General features: G+C 35.6%; 1 pseudogene; it reads left to right on the top strand.

The window, feature by feature from the left end:
* Positions 1-1196: 1196 nt before the first annotated feature.
* LOC129871671 (pre-mRNA-splicing factor ATP-dependent RNA helicase DEAH1-like) lies at positions 1197-21809 on the top strand (annotated as a pseudogene).
* The last annotated feature ends 838 nt before the right edge of the window (positions 21810-22647 follow it).

The raw sequence follows: 22647 nt of genomic DNA, 5'->3' as shown, positions 1-22647 counted from the left end.
CAGTTTACAAATATATAAATTTCATTTCAAAAAGTTTGAAGATAGATGCAAGAGGTGAGCGATAGAGGCAAGAGGCGAGCGAGTCATATATAAGTTAATTCACTTGGCAGAGTATCTGAAATAAATTACACGTATCCAAGATATATGTATCTAGACGCACCAGATATATGTATCTAGACGTGCCAGATACATGTACTTGAAGTTCGAATTCTGATAAAATTTAAAATATTGAAAGCTCTCGTAAAATAAAGTAATTTACTCTTAAATTAATGAGATTTATGTTTGTTTTTTTTTTTGGGAGGGGGGGGGGGGGGTTAGGAGGGCTTTATAGTCTTTGCTAGGAGACTCGTTCCATTTTTTATTTTTTGAAAAAAGAGAATGGTCTCGTAAAACTTTTTACTTCTCTGTGTCAAGGATTAAATAGCACAATTACATAACTTTAAAAATTTACAAATAACACAAGAACCAACAAATAATAGCTCAAGGACTAAATAATTTATTATTATTATTATTATTATCGTGCTTTCTTAGTACAAATAGTACTTTTTTTTTATTTAAAAAAATGACTGATTGATAAAACTAAAACAAATGACTGATTGATAAAACTAAAACAAAGAAGGAATAATAATAATAATATAATCACTTTCGAAATAAAAACCCATAACAAACAAAATTAGGGATAAAATGACGTTAAAAATGAAATAGAAGTAATTTTTCTTTCAGAAACCAAACCAAATTAGGAAGAACTTTTTCTCATTCCCACCCACATTAAATTAAAGAAAACTTACATAAATATACAATATTAAGAAAATATTTATCATCTATAGTAATAAAAAAAAATTTATTGAACATTTATAATATAGTTTTAATACATATTGCAGAGAACTATTTATAAAACATATATAATACAAGTTTTATAGATGGATAATATATTTATCACATACTTTAATAGATTTATATTTTAAAACATTTATAATATATTAATATTGTATGTATAATTTATTTTTAATGCAAGTATAGATTTATCATAATATTGCTATAAATAATAATAAATAAAAAATATCATTAAAATCAGTAATTAATTTTTAAAAACCACTCAATCAATTAATTTTAAAGTCACAAATTGCCTATTTACGTCTCCCCAAATGTATGTCCTTGTCATTCAAGTAAAATAAAAATTGTTTTGCTGTTTTCTCATCACAAAGTTGCAAACAATGGAGAAATTGAGCCCAACGCTCCTTGCTCAAGAAAATTTTGTTCGATTTGAGCGCAGAAAGAGCAAGAGGAAGACCGCTGGTGAAGACGAAGATGAAGATGTTAAAGTTGACGAGAAGATGTACTGAACAAGACAAGTTTATGATTGAAAATTTAAGGAAAGTTTCAAGGCAAGAGTATTTGAAGAATAGGGAGAAGAAGAAATTAGAGCAACTCAGAGATGATATAGAAGATGAGCAATTTTTGTTTGAAAAACTCGAAAAATTAACCCAACCAGAAAAACATCAACATTTATACAAGCAAAAAATTGTTGAAATAGTTAGTAAGAAGCAGCAGTGCGACGATGAGTATAGATGGGAGGAACAGGAGATTCATCCACAACAAGCATGGGAGGAAAATCAAATCAACAAGGCAAAACTTAATTATGGATCAAAAGATAGAAAACACAAGGAATATCAATTTGTGTTTGAAGACCAAATTGAATTCATAAAATCAACTATAATTAGTTCAGATGATGCAGATGCTGATACTGAGAAGCTGCAGCCTACCAGTGAGTCGTTGTTCATAAGAAATTCGAAACTTAACGAGGATAGGAAGGCCTTACCAATTTATCCCTACAAGGATGCTTTGCTCCAAGCTGTTCATGATCATCAAGTTCTTATTATAGTTGGAGAAACGGGTTCCGGGAAGACAACTCAAATACCTCAATATCTACATGAAGCAGGTTATACTAGAAGCGGTAGGAAGATGATTGGTTGTACTCAGCCTCGTAGAGTTGCTGCAATGAGGGTTGCTGCCCGTGTTTCACATGAAATGGGGGTTAAACTTGGTCATGAGGTTGGTTATTCTATTCGTTTCTAGGATTGTACATCTCAGAAAACTATTCTCAAATATATGACTGACGGAATGTTGCTAAGAGAGTTCCTTACCGAGCCTGATTTAGCAAGCTATAGTGTCATCATGATTGACGAGGCTCACGAAAGAACGTTGTCAACGGATGTCCTGTTTGGGTTGATAAAAGATGTAGCTCTTGCTCGACCACATCTCAAGTTACTTATATCTAGTGCCACCCTTGATGTAGAGAACTTTCGTGATTATTTTGACTGTGCTCCAATTTTTAAAATACCTGGAAGGCGGTTTCCGGTTGAGATACACCATACAAAAGCACCAATCTCAGATTACTTGGATGCAGCAGTAGTCACTTCCCTTCAGATCCATGCAACTCAACCACAGGGTGATGGTGATTTAATCTTTTTGACGGGGCAGGAGGAGATTGAAACAGCTGAGAATATTATTAATCGTCGAATAAGGGTTTTGGGAACTAAAATAGCTGTGTTGATAACCTGTCCAATATATGCAAACTTACCAACTGAACTACAGGCCAAGACATTTGAGCCTACTCCTGAAGGGGCTCGTAAAGTTGTCCTGGCTACAAATATAGCTGAAACATGGTTGACAATTGATGGGATCAAGTATGTTATTGATACAGGGTTTTGTAAGAGCAAGTGTTACAACCCTCGAACAGGAACTGAGTCATTGCTGGTGGCTCCTATCTCTAAGGCATCTGCCAGCCAACGTGCTGGTCGATCTGGACGAACAGGTCCTGGAAAGTGCTTCCGGTTATACACAGAATATAGCTACATGATTGATTTGGAAGATAACACAATTCCATAAATACAAAGGACTAACCTTGCAAACGTCGTCCTCTTACTCAAGAGCATTGGGATTACCGACTTACTGAACTTTGACTTCATGGATCCTCCACCAGCTGAAGCTCTACTTAAAGCCCTGGAACTTCTATTTGCACTTGGTTCCCTTGATAAGGATGGTAAGCTAAGCAAGTGGGTGAAAGAATGTCCGAGTTTCCACTGGATCCAATGCTGTCCAAGATGATAGTTGCCTCTGACAAGTACAAGTGCTCAGCCGAGATAATAATTATTGCTGCAATGCTTTCTGTGGGGAATTCAATCTTCTATCGTCCAAAGGACAGACAAGTCCAAGCTGACAATGCGTGGATGAACTTTCACGTTGGCAATGTGGGAGATCATATTGCTTTTCTTAAGGTTTACAATTCCTGGAAGGAAACAAATTTTTCAACTCAGTGGTGCTACGAGAATTACATCCAGGTCAGAAGCATCAAAAAAGCTAGAGATATCCGAGATCAGTTAGAAGGTCGGCTTGAAAGAGTTGGAATTGATTTGACTTCAAATGTTAATGACTTGGAAGCTATTAAGAAGTCTTTAATAGCAGGATTTTTTTCCCCACTCAGCAAGGCTACAGAAGAATGGATCTTATCGAGCTGTTAAACACCCCCAGACAGGTCACATTCATCCCAGCTCAGGTTTATCACAGGTACTTCCTAGATGGGTTGTCTATCATGAGCTGGTTCTGACAAATAAGGAGTACATGCGGCAGGTAACTGAATTGAAACCAGAATGGCTTGTAGAAGTAGCTCCTCACTATTATCAGTTGAAACACGTTGAAGACTCTAGCTCGAAGAAAATGCCTCGTGGAACTGGCCTTGCATCTTCTAATTAGTTTTCTATTTGATTGCATCTCTTGCTAATTCTGTTATGGTGTTCATATTAAGTGAATTATTATTGCATATGTTATTATTGTGTGCTTAAAGTTTTCAGTCTACTAATGCTGAACATTTTTCTTCTTTCCTTTGTGTATTGTCATTTGAACATCTTGTTGGACAATTTTTTGAGGATGCAAGGCGAAGTACCAGATATATCTTTGGTAGGGACCGTGTTCCAAAAGCTGCTGATGGTACTGGATTAGATCTGAAAATGGTATGTTTACTGCAGATTCGTGTACGTCATTGTATCATTGCATAACATTCAAGAAAATCTTATTTAATTGCTTTGCAGATGATTGGCATTCTACAAAAGAAGAAAGCAGTAAAAGGTTACAGAAATAGTTTGATGATTTTCCGAAGAGATGGACTTATTCATTTGTTTTATTTACTTCTGATATTTTGTTTTAATAGATAGGAGTTGGTACATTATTTAGTGGAAGAACTCAAAAATGTTACAACAACAACAACATACAAATCCCACAATTGGGATTTGAGGGGATAAAATGTACGCAGACTTTACCACTTCTCAAAAATGTTGCTATTTAATTAAAGAAGAGGACACTTATTCAAGTAAAATTGTAACTAAAACTGAATCTCATGAACGGTGGATGATAACTTTCATATCATAGATTGTGAGTTGTTTAGGAAATCATATAAAAGTGAATACTATTTACTTAAATCATGTTAGAATGTTTAAAGTGGTGAGTGACGACGAGTATGAATTAATACTAATTGCTGACTAGTCAGATACAGGGGCGGAACTACAGGGGTGCGAGGGGTGGCGATCGAACCCCCTTCGTCGGAAAATTGCACTATATATATACTGCGAATTTTCTTATTCATGTACAAATATTATTTTTGCATCCCCTTAACAAATGGAGATTGTGGATTAGTGGATAAGGCGCTTGAGATTGAGCCCTCGGTCGTGGGTTCGATTCTCGACAATGAAACATTTTTTACTTTTTTCATCCCGTTCCTTATTTTTTAATTTTCTTGAACCCCCTTATCAAATATTCTGGTTCCGCCCCTGGTCAGATATGCAATTAATGGCTCATGGAATCAGTCATTGATGCTTCATGCACCGGGCTTCCCTTTTTGACTAGTTGGATGTACAACACATGTAAGAACTTTGATGTCAATTGTTTGTAGGGAATCTGATCTTTTACTGATGCCCTGTGTAATTTTAGGCTCGGACTTTAATAGTCAAATAAGTTGGATCTCCATTTCTTTCCAGAAGATCCTTAACGATTCCCTTCTTTGAGGATCTTAAGCATGGCAATAACTTCTTGTTGAAAGTCGAGTATAAAATAAATGATATCCAAAATGGTTGTAGTAACTGTGGAATATCGCTAGAATCTTCAGGAGTTCCTGTTAATCATGAAAAAAGGAAGATTTTATGTTGAATATTCAGTAGCTGCAAAAAGATAAATAAGCCTAGTATATATTTGTTGATGCTACTAAAGATATTGAAGTGCAAACTACTTTTCTTGTCAAAACATGAAGTGCAGACTGCAACTAAATTGCAAGAACAGCACTCGGCTGATAATGTATCTCGTGTTGCTGAAGCTTATCTTTTCAATGGTGAGAACAAACTAATTTTTACTTTTGGGTCTGAGGCATAGTTGTTGTTGTCTTCTTCATGCCTCCAGTTTGTCTATCTCCTATTTTCTGAGCACACGCCAACCTTACATTTTCTCTTTCCCCACTTTTTCCTTTTGTATGCGCAGTAATTACAACTTCCAAGGAGATGATAGAGAGTCTCTCTAAGAGAGAGTATCAGCATGTTTTCGCCATTCACGGTTTACGCCGGTATTGCGAAAAAAACATAAAAAATAGACAGAGGTGGAACCTAAAGTTTTGCAGCTATTCATTCATTTTGCCTCAAGTTTAAAACGTGGGAAATGGTTTGTTTTCTTATACCTAATTTCTTGGGTTTAATGCTTGTACAGAAAGGAAGGCCTAATGGATATTGCTCCAGGGATTTGATTAATTTAGTACCTCCTGTGTTCTCCGTAAAAGATCTTTATGAGAATATCGTGTAAGATGCTCTGGATCATTATTTTATGCTTTTGCAATTTCAGTTTTCCACCAACTCCAGACATTGTTTACCTATGATCAGATATGAACATAGTTTTCACATGCAACCACTTCGTGCGTGATCCCCCTTCCATGTCTCGTCTTTGTGTTTCTGCTGAGTTTGTGTTAATGGATAGATTGTTGCCTTTTCTTATCTGCCTCCTCTGGCCTATTCTCCTATGCTACCCCCTCCAGTCCATATTATACATGTTTTTAGCTATGACACACCTCTAGAAAGTAATAGGTATTTTTACTCCTTATTGATTATGAATGTAAAAGCTAAAAACACCATATTATATGGACCGGAGGGAGTATATGGAGTTATGTATGAATTTGTATTTGGTATGGTGAGAGTAAGTATTCGGTGAGGACACTTTCAATTTTCAGCACGTTGTTGGTGTATTTTGAGGATTCACAGAAATCACCCATAACCAACTGATTGACACTGGTGTTTCAAGGCAAATGAAGAGCATGAAACATAAGTTTTTCACTGCTAATAGATATTTGGTTCTAATCATTTTCCTTGTCTTAAGTTTAAAGCATTCTGATCTCCACGAGAGGTTGTAGTTTTCTCTGTAATTACCAGCACATAAAACATGTTGCAATTATTGAGTTTACTCCTATTGAAATGTTTCTAACTTGTTGTACTTCAGATTAAAAGCATCAACAGGTTTTAGCTTAAGAAAGAAGCAGGACGGACTCATCCAGTAATTTTTTCCTGTAAGGAAGAAATCTCTCTTATATAAGTTCTTGTTTTTTCTTTGATTCAGTAAGTCAAAATCTGAGTTCAACTGGAATTAGGATTTCAGCCCTACTAATTACTATTATAAATATATCATTACGACAACTTTTTTAGGATTACAAATTATTATTGGGGATTACCATTAGTCATAGAAGTTAGAGATTCTTAATAGCATAGAGTTTCCATCATTTGTCGTTATTTAGGGTTAATTATTGTTTTCTTAGAAGAATAGGGTGGGACGAACAAGATATTCTTGCAAGAGCTGCATTAATCAATGATTATATTTACTTTCTTTTATATTTATGTTTGTTAGTTGTTTAAATTCTTTTAGTTATTATTTGCAACTAGTTATGAATAGCCGAACTCATAACTAGGGTTATGGAACTTAGAGTAGGGATCATGATACTAGATTCTTTACATTAAAATCTGTGATCATTGTGTATTAAGGTTCTTTTGTGAAGATTGTTTTTTTTTTTTAAAAAAATGGTTGCAAACATTAAGAACTCGTATGTATTCTGACTTGCTTGACAAAAGAGGTTAAGATTAGAAAAAAGAATCATTAATAAGGATTTGGAGCTACCAGCCTTCATCTAATAACTTGAACTAGATATAAAATAGCTAACCAGATGTCACGACCCAAGCCTAGGGCTTAGACGTGACATGGCGAATGAGGAACCCGAAAGTACCTCAAACAAGCCTCTTAGCATTCTTTTAGCCTTTCATAGGTAATGATGATAAATAAACAAGCGGAAATCATAATAGTAAATCTTCAACTTACATATGTCCAACAATACCTCTAACTATTAGATTTAACGGGGCTAAGACAAGTCTCTAGCTCACCCTCAATCATAATAGAAGAAATGCCATAGTAAAATATTTTAATATATTATAAGCTAGAAAGATAAAGGAGTATTGTTCCCGGAACATGGAAACTCACCAAAAGTAGTTTTCAACGAAATCTCAACTAGCCACGTGGAGGAGAACGAGGAGGAGCACTGGTCCCTACATGGTGATATCATGTAGGCAAAAGAGTATGCGTTAGTACTTTGAATGTACTAAGTATGTAAGGATGCATGATCATTGAGGAAACATTATAACATTTATGTAATATGGAACATAATGTAATGCATGCATAATAAATCATATAGATATCCTTTAAAACATTTATTTTGTGGGAAAATAACCATAACCGACATTTAAGACCATGCGAGCTATTACATGGAATTCAACATAACCCCCTACGTTGGCCGGGGAGACTACTTGCCAGGTAGAACTCCGTCAACTTCATTCATTTCTTTAACTTTAACTTTAAGGGCTATTTATGGATCCATTAGCCTAAGCCTACAAGGGCTCCTATGTTGGCACATAGTTAATGAGACAAGGGGTTGCTACTAGGATTCCCTTACCGAATCCCACCTCAATGCATCATTCGGTGCTTAGTCAATCCCACGGAATAGTTTAATACTTTAAAATATTCATAGCATATAACTTGAGAATTCAAACATCATACTCGGTAGAATAGCTCATTAAAACATTTGAAAATTCAAATATGCAAGAATTGTCCTTATTGCATAAAGAATCCATCATTCATATCATTTCATCATTCTTTATTTTCATAAGACTCCCTTTTGATCATAGATATTGCTTTCACAAACATTCATTTGGAGTCAAGGCTTTCAAGTCAAACTTTATTAAAAACATAGTAAAACTAGGTGGGTTCAAATCACTTCAACTTGCAAATATGTATGTAAATAAATATACATAAATACTTTGAAATCCATTAATTAAAAATCATGCTTTAAACAACCCACCATGAATTTCAAGAACCTTTAAATAGATAAATAGAGGAATTACTTGCAAACCATCAATTCATAATATGAAATTATGTCGCATCAAAATAGACCAATAATCATTAGTTTAACCATGATTCATACTATTAAGTAAAAATAAGAATTACGTTAAGAAAATATTACTTGAAATCAAGAGACTTAATTGAAAGAGTTTTTGGACTACATGGGTGGAAGAACCCATGGATAAACACCCACATAACTTAGAGTAAAGCTTAAAGAAAATAAACATAGTTTATCATATAATTAAAATACTTTAGGCATGAGAGTGGAAGGAATACTCTCATTGAAGCCTTACATACCTGGAATTCGAAGCTTTAGTCGGAACTGAAAGACTTAATGAACACTCTTGAGTCCTAGCTTTTCTCCTCGCCAGAACGTTTTGTGTACTACCCGGAGTATATGAATCACCAGAATAGTATTTCTTCACTACTAAGAACTAAAACTATATTTGAGAATGTGTTAAGAAGTGTATAGAGAGAAGACTTGCTTAAGAAAGCTTGATGAATAAAATGAGAAAATAAGGTGGGTATTTATAGGTGGGAAAGAGGAACCTAACAATAAATAAAATAATTATAAAAAAAAATCTGAAAATTTAATGAAAAATTATGATGTCATGGATGATGTTAATTGGAGGACAATTTAAGTCATTACTGATGTCAAATGTATCTAGATCTTTCTATGATAGGTGAAATGAGTTATCTTTGATAGAATACTCCTTTTTGGAGCTGCTTTTGAACAAGATAAATTCCTTATTAGGATTTGGTGTCTTCATAAGAATTGTAGATATAGAAGTCTAGTTTCACTTCGTTTAAGAATCAACCAATTTGGAGCATCCTACAGTGAGATATGAATTTTCTTCTACAAATACTCCATTTCGTCACCACACTGTCTTACAATAATTAATTTATTTGACCTATGTAAACTCCGAAACTTAAATTATGGTCTTCACAAAAGTTGTAGGTAATGATTGTTTGGTTACTCAGAAATTTGAATCACCCAATTTGGACAATCCTATAAAAAGTTATGCTCAAAATACAGAGGCTGTATCATTTTTAGGTGAGAATTGAAACATCGTATACAACGTTTTTAGGGGATGTTACACCAGAGGCATGTGATATATGAATAAATTAATTTGACACCCAAGTGTCGGCGTGGACTTAGGGTGATATTCTCTTAATTGGGCCGAGAGGCTTTAGGGGACTTATAGATTCGTTAGTTTTGCACAATGAACATACCTGAATGAGATAGTAAGTTATCTAATTGAGTTCCGATATCTAAGAATTGTAACCCTAGTATGTCTCTTATTCTTATACAAACTCAGTAGTTAATTAGTTTGTATTTCCCTATTTAAAATCCTCATCTCCAATAGTAGGTATGAATTTGAATTTCAATAGCAATTTATAAAGATCTCTCATCATGCTCTCTATGAGATTCGACCCCAACCTTGTTAGGTTACTATATTTTGACATTGATCTTTTTTGTAACAATTCAGGTGTTTATGGTTGTCCACCGTCTCGTGTCGAAGGCTTATAAGCCTAAATTTGAGAGTTTTGTTATAACACCGCGCATGATTCGGTTAGAAAATTGATTTAAAAATATTATTATATATATACTCATATTAGTAGGGGATATAATATTGTTTAATTGTCATGGGGAAGTAAATGGTTACTTTTGCGATATAGAGGAATGTTGTCACGTTCTAAAATACCCCTAGACATGAATGACACGCGTTTTCACCACTTATCGGGCGAACCAAATATCCGTACACTTAACCATATTATCTAAGTACTGAGATAAAATATGTGCAACTTCAAAATTCATCAATACTCCTCAAAATGAAATAATTATCAAACCAAAATAATATATCAATTTATGAAAAGAAATGGGCATTTAAATAACATATATCTAGCCCAAATTCCACAATAAGACCATAGAGCATCTAATAGAGTTACATGAGTTCAACTATCGGGCATGCAAACCCCAAGAAAAGAAATTATAAGCTAAAAATAAGTAGACCTGAAAAAGTAGCCTCCACGAACAATGCGAAGGCTCAACTCAGCGACAGAATCCATGCGAACGAACTAGTAAGCCACTAGCATCACCCTCTACTACAGAATCTGCATAGACATGCAAGTAATGAGTGAGCTATATATAAATATAACCCAATAAGATTCTCGACCCGCTACTTTAATACCCCTGGAACAAGAGTTAGAAAAAACATCTAAACAATAAACACATAATGATATGCACAAGAATGAATTTCATAATATAAAGCTCAATAAGTCCAACCAAATATTCCAAAAAGGACACTACAAGTTTCAACTCAATTCACATTCAAAGCTTGTCATAAACTGCAGTAAAGGATATCAGCCCATCACCACAACAAGTCCACGACAACATATATAATGCCCCAAAATGTACTACAACAACATATACAAAGCCCCTAATATATTATGGCATCATAGGTATGCCCCTAACATATTACGGCAACTAGGTATGCCCCTAGTAACTATATCATTATAACGAAGAAAGATATCCAATGTCACACCGCAAATAACTTATAAAAATATTTGATATTTTTCACAAAATAGCATATCTACAGCTGATCAAAGACCACCAATTCTACCAAGCACACGGTTTTCCCAACACATGAACTAGGCTGAGAAAACACATTTTTAAAAGCAAGCATTAAAGCTTAAAGTCTCACTTACCTTGCTAAGGACAAGTCCCACAACCTTGTACACGTGGAACACCAATCAAAACAGCCCCCAACTGCCTCAATCTATGCCAAAATATTGATTAATGATATCAATTATACTAGTCGGAGTCAAGCCTCAATATCCCTAATTTTCAAGCTTAGAGCTAAACCTTAATTTTTCACACCTTAAACCATGAATTAAAGATAAAAATATCTCCACAATATTGACCAACCATAATAAGTGAATAATCTGCCCAATACGTTAACATAATACTCTCAATAATCAAACCATGTGTGAAAACCATTAGGGTCTTATCTGAAAATTTTAGCAACAATGTAGCCGTATAGACAAGAGTGGCTTTAGATTCAAATATTTTGTTTTTTTAAATTTAAAAAGAAAAAGAAACATGATTGACTAATGATTATCTATCAATAATCATTATCACATCATGATTACATTATAGCTAGGCAATAGGTGATTCTCCATCCCTCCCCCTTTTTTCTTTCTTTTATTATCACTGCACTTCTTTAGCTGAATTGCTACAACAGTTACACAAGATCATCCCAAGAAAATCGTTCAATACTTGATGTCGTCTCTTTGAGTCTTCTGTAAATACCGTGTCTAGACTACTAGTGTCGTTTGCAAATTTTTTTTCCACAAAAATTCTGCGTGCGTGCTTGCTTCCTTCCTTCCAAGAATTACCCTAGATATTTTTTTCCTATTCCTTTAGCCACTTAAAACGTGATAAACTGATTAAGAGACTGGTCCCACACCTCTTATTAAATCTCTTTATTATTATTATTATTATAATTATTAAGGGTTAAAATTACCAATTAACCCTTCATTAAATAAAAGGGTTATTACATTCTCCCCACTTAAAATAACGTTCGTCCTCGAACGAGTATAGAATCATACCTGTAGTGTCAAATTGGTGAGGATATCTATCTCGCATGTTCGCCTTTGACTCCCAAGTAGCCTCTGCGGTTGGATTATTGCACCATAGCACTTTGACCGAAGTTATCTTCTTTGGCCTTAATTGCCGCACTTGCCTATCAAAAATAGATATCAGGCATTCCTCATAAGCTAAATTCTCATCAAGTTCCACATCTTCTAGATGAATCTTATGGTTATCATCACAGACATATTGTCGAAGCAAGGACACGTGAAACACAAGATAAACGACGAACAATCTTAGAGGTAAAGCAAGTCGGTATGCCACAAAACCAATTCAGTCTAAAATCTCATAAGGACCAATGTACCTAGGACTTAACTTACCTTTCCAACCAAATCTCATAACTCCTTTAATACGGGAAACTTTCAAAAAGACCTTTTCACTATCACGAATTCTATATCACGTACTTTCTTATCTACATAGGAATTTTGTATACTTTGTGCCATCCGAAGCCGTTCTCGTATCAATGCAACTTTCTCTAACGCTTGTTGAACCAAATCTGGGCCTAAAACTACACTTCGCCAGGTTCAAACTGTTTAACTGGTGATCGACATCTGCGGCCATATAGAGCTTCATATGGTGCCATCTGTATACTCGATTGGTAGCTATTATTATAAGCAAATTTTGCCAAAGGCAACTAATCATCCCAAGGACCAGCAAAATCAATCGCGCAAGCTTTAAGCATATCCTCCAAGATCTGAATAACTCATTCAGACTGTCCGTCAATCTGGGGATAAAAAGATGTACTCAAGTCAACTTGTGAACCCAACGACTTTTGAAAAGAATTCCAAAACTCAGTAGTGAACTATGCACCTCGATATGATATTATTGAAATAGGCACCCCATGAAGTTGAACTATCTCTCGAAGGTAAATATCTGCAAACTGCTTTGTGGTATGAGTAACCCTAACTGGTATGAAATGGACAGATTTTGTGAGTCTGTCCACAATCACCCATACTGACTCGTGCTTCTTGAAAGTACTCGGCAACCCAACAACGAAATCCATAGTAATTCTTTCCCACTTCCACTCTAGGATAATTAAGTTTTGCATTACTCCATCGGGTTTTTGATGTTCCTAGTTGACTTGTTGAAAATTTAAGCGACTAGTCACATGCTTCAAAATATCAACTTTCATACCTTTCCACCAGTAAAATCCGCGCAAGTCTTGGTACATCTTCGTAGCACCTGGTTGGATGGAGTATCGCGAGCTATGAGTCTCTTACAATGTTAGCTACTTCACATTACCCACCATGGGAATACACAATCTACCATGTTGACTTAGAACACCCTCACCATCAATAGAGAATGACTTCACCCCTCTATTCCGATTCAATCTCATAGTTTAGCAAGTTGGGGATCGTCATATTGGCAAGTCTTAGCTTTTTCAACTAAGGAAGATTGTACCACCATACCTGCAAGCAGCCTGCCAGGCAATGTATGATCAATTCAAACTCCCTGATTAGATAAGGCTTGAATATCCATAGCCATAGGTCGTCTTTCAGCAGCAATCCTGGCCAAGCTACCAATGGACTTCCTACTCAAGGCATCTGCCATCACATTCGCCTTTCCAGGATGATACAAAATAATAAGATCATAATCTTTAAGTAACTCTAACCACTATCATTGTCTCAAATTCAGATCTCTTTTCTTGAATATATATTGCAAGATTTTGTGATCATTATAGACTTCACACAGCTCACCTTAAAGATAGTGACGCTTAATCTTGAGTGCAAATATGATTGCGGCCAATTCTAAGTCATGTGTCGGATAATTTTTCTCATAAATCAACAGCTGGTGAGAAGCATATGCCACCACTTTTCCATTCTGCATTAATACACAACTCAACCCGATTCTAGATGCATCACAATAAATGGTGAAACCACCCTCTGCTGTAGGTAAGGTCAAAACTGGAGCCGTAGTTAATGCAATCTTGAATTTTTGAAAAACTTCTTCACAACCATCTGACCACTGAAACACCACACCTTTTTGAGTTAAACATGTCAATGGAGCGGCTATCTTTGGGAAACCCTCCACAAAACATCTGTAATATTCAACTAGTCTCAAGAAACTGCGTATCTCTGTAGGAGTATTAGGTCGAGGCCAATTGCGAACTGCTTCTATCTTCTTTGGATCAACTTGAATTCCATCTTCGTGAAACCACGTGTCCTAAAAAGGAAATTGTGCTAAACCAGAACGCACATTTTGAGAACTTGGCATAAAGCTTTCATTCTCTAAGTGTCTATAACACAATCTCAAGTGGTGTTCATGTTTTGCCTTACCCCGAGAGAAGACCAAAATATCATCTATGAACACAATCATAAAATGGTCTAAGTATGGCTTGAATAACCTGTTCATGAGGTCCATAAATGCTACAGACGCATTAGTTAGGTGAAAGACATCACCAAAAATTTGAAGTGTCCATACTTGGTTCGAAAGGATGTCTTGGAGATATCTTCGGTCTTAACTTTCAGCTGATGATAACTTGATCTCAAGTCAATTTTAGAAAAGTGAGTAGCACCCTGTAGCTGGTCAAATAGATCATCAATATGAGGCAATGGGTATCTATTCTTGATTGTTGCTTTATTCAACTGCCTGTAGTCAATACACATTCTCATCGTGGCATCTTTCTTTTTCACAAATAACACTGGTGCACCCCAAGGCGATAAACTAGGCCTTATTAACCCCTTATCAAGTAGCTCTTGGAGTTACATATTCAATTCTCTCAACTCAGCTGGAGCCATACGATATGGAGGGACATATATAGGTTGAGTCCCTAGTACTAAATCAATGTTGAACTCAATTCCCTTATTGGGGGTAGCCCAAGTAAGTCTTCTGGAAACACATCAACAAATTCTCGAAAAACTGGAACATTATCAATAGTAACATCTTCCCCTTGAGTATCGTGAATAGTAGCAATAAGGCCCAAGCACCTATGATTAATCATTTGACGTGCCTTTACATAAGATATTATCTTTCCCTGTGTCAAGTGAGTCATTCCTTTCCACACTAAAGGTGGTTATATAGGAAAATTAAAACATACAAGCTTAGCCTAACAATCAATCAAAGAATAGCATGATGCTAACCAATCCATGCCCATAATTACATCAAAGTCAGACATTGACAATTCTAATAGAGAAACTACTGTGTCCTTTCCCTGAACAGATATTACACAATCTCTATACACTCTATCCACTATTAAAGTCTCCCCCACTAGAGTCATAACCATATATAGAGTAATAAGAGTCTCAACCCTTCGTTCTAAGAATATAGCAAAAGATGGAGATATATACGAATACGTAGAACCAGGATCAATAAGAGCATGAGGCTCAAGAGAATGGATAATGATAATACCTATGACTACTGCATTAGATGCCTCAGTATCTTGTATGGCCATAGCAAATAATCTCTGTTGTCCACCCGCTCCATAAGCAACTTGTGCACCTTGTCGACATTGTCCACGAGCACCCTGTGGAACAGCCCTAGCTGGCTGTATTTGTGCCTGTGCACCTGTAACATTCCTCTGTACTTGTGTAGTAACTTGACTAGTATTAGAATCTCCCTTAGGACAAAATTTAGCAATATTCCCTCTTTCACCATAAGTAAAAAAAGGACCACCAACACCAAAACAACGACCAGTGTTATTCCTACCACATGTAGAACACCTTGGATATTGTCCAGACTGAGAGGAACTACTCCCCTTGCTCTATATGTGTTGTTAACCCTGTCTAGCTGGATAGTCACTCCTAGAAGATTGAACCACTAATTCTGACTGAGTAGGCCTGGACTGCCCATGATGAAAACCACTTTTGCCCCCAGATGAAGCACCACTAAACCCACCTGTATTACGAGCCTTTTTGCTTTGTCGCTTAACTTTCTCCATTTCTATATAAGACTCACAATGAAGAGTAGTGTCAACCACATCTGAATATGTACCATTTTGCACATCCCGTATCATAGGACCATAATAACGGTGCTTAAGTCCATCTATAAGTCGTCTCACCTTCTCCCTTAGATATGCAACTAAAAATGGAACATAACTGAATAATTCAATGAACTTGGCCTCATATTCTGTAACTGTCATAGTACCCTGACATAGATTATGAAACTGACGTCTCATATCATCTTGCTAGCTTAATAGAATGAACCTTTCCTTAAACATTGCTAAAAATTCTGACCGAGTGATAGGCGATAACCCTACTTGTCTACCCCTCTAAATGGAATTCCACCATGCCTCTAGAGACCCTGAGAACATGAAAGTGGTAAATTCCACACCACGAGTCTCTTTCAACCCCAATGTAGTAAGTATTTTTTTCATAGCGATCAATGAACTTCTGTGGCTCAATGGAAACTGGTGTCACATCGAACTTTGGTGGCTTAAGATCCATGAAATTCTTAAGATCCTTAGGTTGCCTTGAAGTTGCAACTGAATGAACAACTTGTTGAGGATCCACATGAGGTGTTTGAGTAGCCGTAATTTTCAACTGAACTTGTTCTTGCATTTGGGAAGTAGTCTGAGGGACTTGAACTCTACTCTGATTAGGCACCAATGCCTCCAAAACATTCAAAAATCTCATCATAATATCTATAGGCAAAGAAACAGTAGGTACAGTAGTTGGCACTGTTGGTGGAGTATCTCAAACAATCTGTTCTTGCACTCACTCTAGGGCACCAACTCAGGGATGGCCCCCATTAACAACTTCTGACTAAGGAGTGACATGTGTCCTAGTCCAAGTCCTAGTAGGATGAGACCTACCTTGACTACCACCATAGGTAGTACCATGTTCCGCACGACGTGCAATAGGTGCATAGGTTTCTTAGCCATCTGCAAAGATAATATTCAACTGTTAGACTTCATTCAACTAAACGCACGAACAAAGAATGAATAAGGGAAAACATCCTAAATATTTAGTAGCCTCAAGGTCATAAGTATGGGCGCCTATATACCCCTAAACAGGACTGCTCTATTAATCAGGACTTAAAACCTAATATCTGATACCAACTTTGTCACACCCCAAATTACCCCCTAGACATGACTAGCACACGTTATCACTACCTATCGGGCGAACCAAATATCCATACACTTAACCATATTATCTAAGCACTGAGATAAAATATGTGTAACTCCAAAATTCATCAATACTCCTCAAAATGAAATAATTATCAAACCAAAATCATATATCGATTTATGAAAAGAAATGGGCACTTAAATAACATATATCTAGCCCAAATCCCACAATAAGACCATGGAGAATCTAATAGAGTTACATTAGTTTAACTGTCGGGCATGCAAACTCCAAGAAAAGAAATTATAAGCTAAAAATAGGTAGAGTTGAAACAGTAGCCTCCACGAACAATGCTAAGGCTCACCTCAGCGACAGAATCCACGCGAACGAACTAGTTGGACACTAGTCTCACCCTCTGCTACAGTATCTGCATAGACATGCAAGTACGAAGTAAGCTATATATAAATATAACCCAATAAGATCCTCGACCTGCTACTTTAATACCCCTGGAACAAGAGTTAGAAAATAGATCTAAACAATAAATACATAATGATATGCACAAGAATGTATTTCATAATATAAAGCTCAATAAGTTCAACCAAATGTTCCAAAAAGGGCAATACATGTTTCAACTCAATTCACATTCAAAGCTTGTCATAAACGACAGTGAAGGATATCAGCACATCACCCCGACAAGTCCACGACAGCATATATAATGCCCCAAAATGTACTATGGCAGCATATACAAAGCCCCTAACATATTACGGCATCATAAGTATGCCCCTAACACATTACATCAGCTAGGTATGCCCCTAGTAACTATATCACGATATCGAAGAAAGATATCCAATGTCACACTACATATAACTAATAAAAATATTTGATATTCTTCACAAAATAGCATATCTATGGCTAATCAAAGACCACCAATTCTGCCAAGCACACGCTTGTCCCAACACATGAACCAGACTGAGAAAACACATTTTTAAAATCAAGTTTGAAAAGCAAGCATTAAAGCATAAAGTCTTACTTAACCTCGATAAGGACATGTCCCACAACCTTGTGCACGTAGAACACCAACCAAAACAGCCCCCAACTTCCTCAATCTATGCAAAAATATTGATTAACGATATCAATTATACTAGTCGGAGTCAAGCCTCAATATCCCTAATTTTCAAGCTTAGAACTAAACCTTAATTTTTCACACCTTAAACCATGAGTTAAAGATAAAAATATCTCCACAATATTGACCAACCATAATTAGCGAATAATCTGCCCAATATGTTAACATAATGCTCTCAATAATTAAACCATGTGTGAAAACCATTAGGGAAGAATCTGTAAATTTCAGCAACAATATAGCCATATAGCCAATAGTGGCTTTAGATTCAAATATTTAGTTTTTTTTTTAATTTAAAAATAAAAAGAAACATGATTGACTAATGATTATCTATCAATAGTGTCATCATCCTGCAAAGAGGTGGAACCAACCATGACTGAGATGAGAATGTAGTCTTACTGCATCTTTTGAAAGAGAAGGGGCTAACCTATCCAACAAATAAGCCGTCATTATCACATCATGATTACATTATTGCTAGCAATAGGTGATTATCCATCCCTGCTCCTTCTTTCTTTCTATTATTATTATTACATTTCTTTAGCAGAATTGCTACAACAATTACACAAGATCAGCCCAAGAAAATCATTCAATACCTGATGTCGTCTCCTTGAGTCTTCTGTAAATAACGTGTCTAGACTACTAATGTCGTTTGCAAATTTTTTTCCACATAAATTCTGCGTGCATGCTTGCTTGCTTCCTTCCAAGAACTACCTTAGGTTTTCTTTTCCTACTCCTTTAGCCACTTAAAACGTGATAAACTGATTAAGAGAATGGGCTGGGCCCACATCTCTTATTAAATATCTTTATTATTATTATTATAATTATTAAGGGTTAAAATTACCAATTAACCCTTCATTAAATAAAAGGGTTATTACAAATGTTATCTGAATCAGGTGGATTACGTATGTGTGTATATATATATATATGTGTGTGTGTGTGTGAAAAGATATTTGTTTGTAAGTAATTTATTTTTTGGGAAATGGACTATCTCAGACTATATTCTACACATAAGCTTATAATTTATTATATTGATTGACATGATAGAAATATTGTAGATCTTAAATCATGACTAAGATGAACTCATTGAATGTTTTAGATAGTTATAATATTGGATGTATACAAGAGTAATCGTCAGAAAAAAAAATCTATATATAAATATGTTATAATATATTTGCTCGTACGATTATATGTGTTACATATTTCATGACATAAGGGTATATATATGATATTATTTTCATAGGTTCACTAAATTACATGTTAAATGTCTTTTTGGGGTTAATGATTTACACATTATTTGAACCACCTACCTCTTGTCTGCAACTACATGTTGTGTGAATCATTAATTATATGCTACTTATTTGAAACACCCCAAATATTTCTATGCTAAGACCCAAACCATTCTTCGTATGCGTATAGGACCCACCTACCTCTTGTTTGAAGTGTATTTATTGTGAATTATGGTCACAAGAATTCTCTAGCACAAAGTTGTGTTGAAAGATTTCTTACCAATTGAGTTTCTATATAAGATTTTACTTGGGTCAACTTCAAACAATCATATCTCCCAGAATATAAAGATTAGGTGGCCCATGACCTAATAAATTAACGTTCTATTAGTCTTCTTTCCAACACCACCAATTTTTCCTCATTCGGAGTTTGGAGTGAAAAGTTATGATCAATAACTAGAGGCTGGCAAATTACAAATACGTATGACTCAACTCTATGACCAGTAAGTTTTCTACGAGTCGTAGAATACCTTTACACTTAATCAGATTTAAATTTGCAAGGTCATTTCTACGAGTGCTTTCTACGACCAGTAGAAGTTCTTACGACTCGTAATAACTAATCGTAGACTTTAGTGTCACATTCCAGTAGCTATTGGAATGTGCACAAAGTTAGTACAAATGGGTCTTACGACCCGTAGAAAAAGTTACGACCTATAAAAAAGGGGTCCGTAAACCCAACGCCCAACCTCCAGAGAATCCTACGGGTGCTTTCTATGATTAGTATAAAAGTCTACAACCAGTAGAAGCTTGGTCGTAGACCCAAAACACCTTGAACCAAAGAGGTCCAATTTTGGGCCATAGAATCTATGATTGGTGTTCTATGATCCGTAGAAGGACCTGAAGATGGCCAAAAGTTAGTTTTAGTGAGGGATATTCTAGTCTTTTTCTACCTTTTCCAAACTGAACCCAAGCCATTTTGGGACTAAAATTAGTCCCTTATCAATACCCAACGTGCCATTCCTCTTATTATTACTTAGAATATTTTGAGAGCAAGGATTGGGGAGAAAAAGAGAAGCTAGGGTTCAAGAGTTTCAAGTTTTGCTTTGATAATCTTCGTTCTAGGTATGTAAGGCTATCAAAACGTTGGACTAAGTTCAACCTCGTGCCCTACATCTTAATATAGTTAAGTTAAGCTTTGATTTTTAAGTTTTAATTCCGATAAAGTAAATTCTTGAGTATCTATATTATTCCTCATTGAAGTTTAGTATGTATATTTGATTATACTTTGATGAGTTAAGTCCTTGAGATTATGATATCATGCTTGTATTCACATGAACCCTAGTTGAGTTTTGCATTGAATATTTTATGCATTATTTTGAGTTAAAGAATGATTATTTACATCATTTAACTAGTAAAGAGTTTGAGCATGAGTTAAGATAAGTTGAAGAAGTCTCTTAATACCTATTTTGAGCATGAGTGTTTTATGTATAAATGAGTTGAGGTTATTACATTTAACATATATTTTTGAGATTAAATTGAGAATTAAAGTATGCTTTTAAATACATTATTGATGGCAAGATTTTTACCTATCTTAAAGAGAATAGATCAGTTAAGAAAACTTAAGTTTGAGCTAAGTTCAAAAGAGACTAAAAGAGTTAGTTTGAGTAAGTGCACTCACTTCAGACATGAGCAAAGTAAAGTTATTTTTGGAGTAGTATCGAGCATCGATTTGGGTATGAATTTAGATAACTCCAACCCCATAACCTATACCATCAGTGTAGATAGGATCGTACCGTTCATTCAGGTGACTCCTCATAGTCCCAAAAGAGAACTTTTTTGATGGATCCATAATTCAGTTATTGTCCTATACTCGGCAAGGTATAAGATGGCTTTGGAAACATGGGATAAACGTTGTATCATCATGAGGCTCATAGTGATTGTTGCCGGTTAGAGAAACTCCCTAAGAATTAAAGTATTTTATATGATATACTGAGTTGCATTTATTATTGTACATCTTTTGAAACACTATTTTTATTGTATTGTATGTTTTATTAAGTTGAACTATTTTCAGAGTTGAGCCTCTTGAGTAAGTTTCTTTTTAGCTTTATTATATACTCGTACATTCCATGTATTGATGCCATTTGACCTGCATCATTTTATGTTGCAGACAAAGGTGATAGAGATCCTCAACAAACGCACTGTTGAAGATCAACTTTCTACTCAGCTTTGGTGAGACCTCTTAGCATTCAGAGGAGCTTTTGAGTCTTAGTTCAGTCCTTACTTTTAGTCCTTTATTTATTAGTTGAGGTATCCATGGGCCTGTTCTGGTACCTATTTTAGAGTTAGTATTTTAGAGGCTTCATAGACTAGTCAGACAATGTCCAGTTATTTATTTTGAGATTATTTCTAAATATTGCGCTATATTTTCTTATCTATATGATTAAGTATTGAGACTTATCTTTGAATGGTCATGTTTATGTACTTATTATGCCCATGTAAGTTATTGTTCCTAAGTTAAGTCTTTCGTTTAAGTGAGATAGCAAGGCCAAGGGTTTGCTTTGGACCAAAAGTTTTCGAGTACTGGCCATATTCATGGTGTAGACTCGAGGTGTGACAAACTTGGTATCAGAGCATAGAGTTCAAGAGTCCTAGGGTGTCTATAAAGCCTAGTCTAGTAGAGTCATCCTTATCATTGTGAAACGCACCATATCTATGGAGGCTATATGACTTTAGAAATTATTTCACTTCTTTCATACTCTAGTTCGTGCTATAGAATTTAACTCTATGAGATCTTTTTCTAATTTGTGCATTTCATGATTTTCAGATCATGCCTTCCAAAAGAAATTTGAGCCATGGGAACATCAATGAGGATGAGATTCCACAACAACACGGGATGCAAACCCAAAACCATGCCCGAGAAGCTAAGAATAAGGGTGAGGATGGGACTCGGGAGGTTTCATAGACTGCTCAGCCTGCTATGACTTCAGAGGCTGAATTTAAGAGACCTATCTCTATGCTCATCAAGCTGATGGCTGGACAGTCTGGTCATTAGAGTACTTATGTCTCGAGCTCTAGATCTCAAGAACCATCTCCTGCCAACTGAATTAGAGATTTTCAAAGGATGAATCCACCAGTCTTCACCTGTTTGAAAGTTGAGGAAGATCCTCAAAACTTCATTGATGACAT

The sequence above is a fragment of the Solanum dulcamara genome, chromosome 10, assembly GCF_947179165.1.
Source record: "Solanum dulcamara chromosome 10, daSolDulc1.2, whole genome shotgun sequence".
Taxonomy (NCBI): Eukaryota; Viridiplantae; Streptophyta; class Magnoliopsida; order Solanales; family Solanaceae; genus Solanum; species Solanum dulcamara.
The sequence above is the reverse complement of the archived record's forward strand: the minus strand, read 5'-3'. Positions and strand labels throughout refer to the sequence as shown.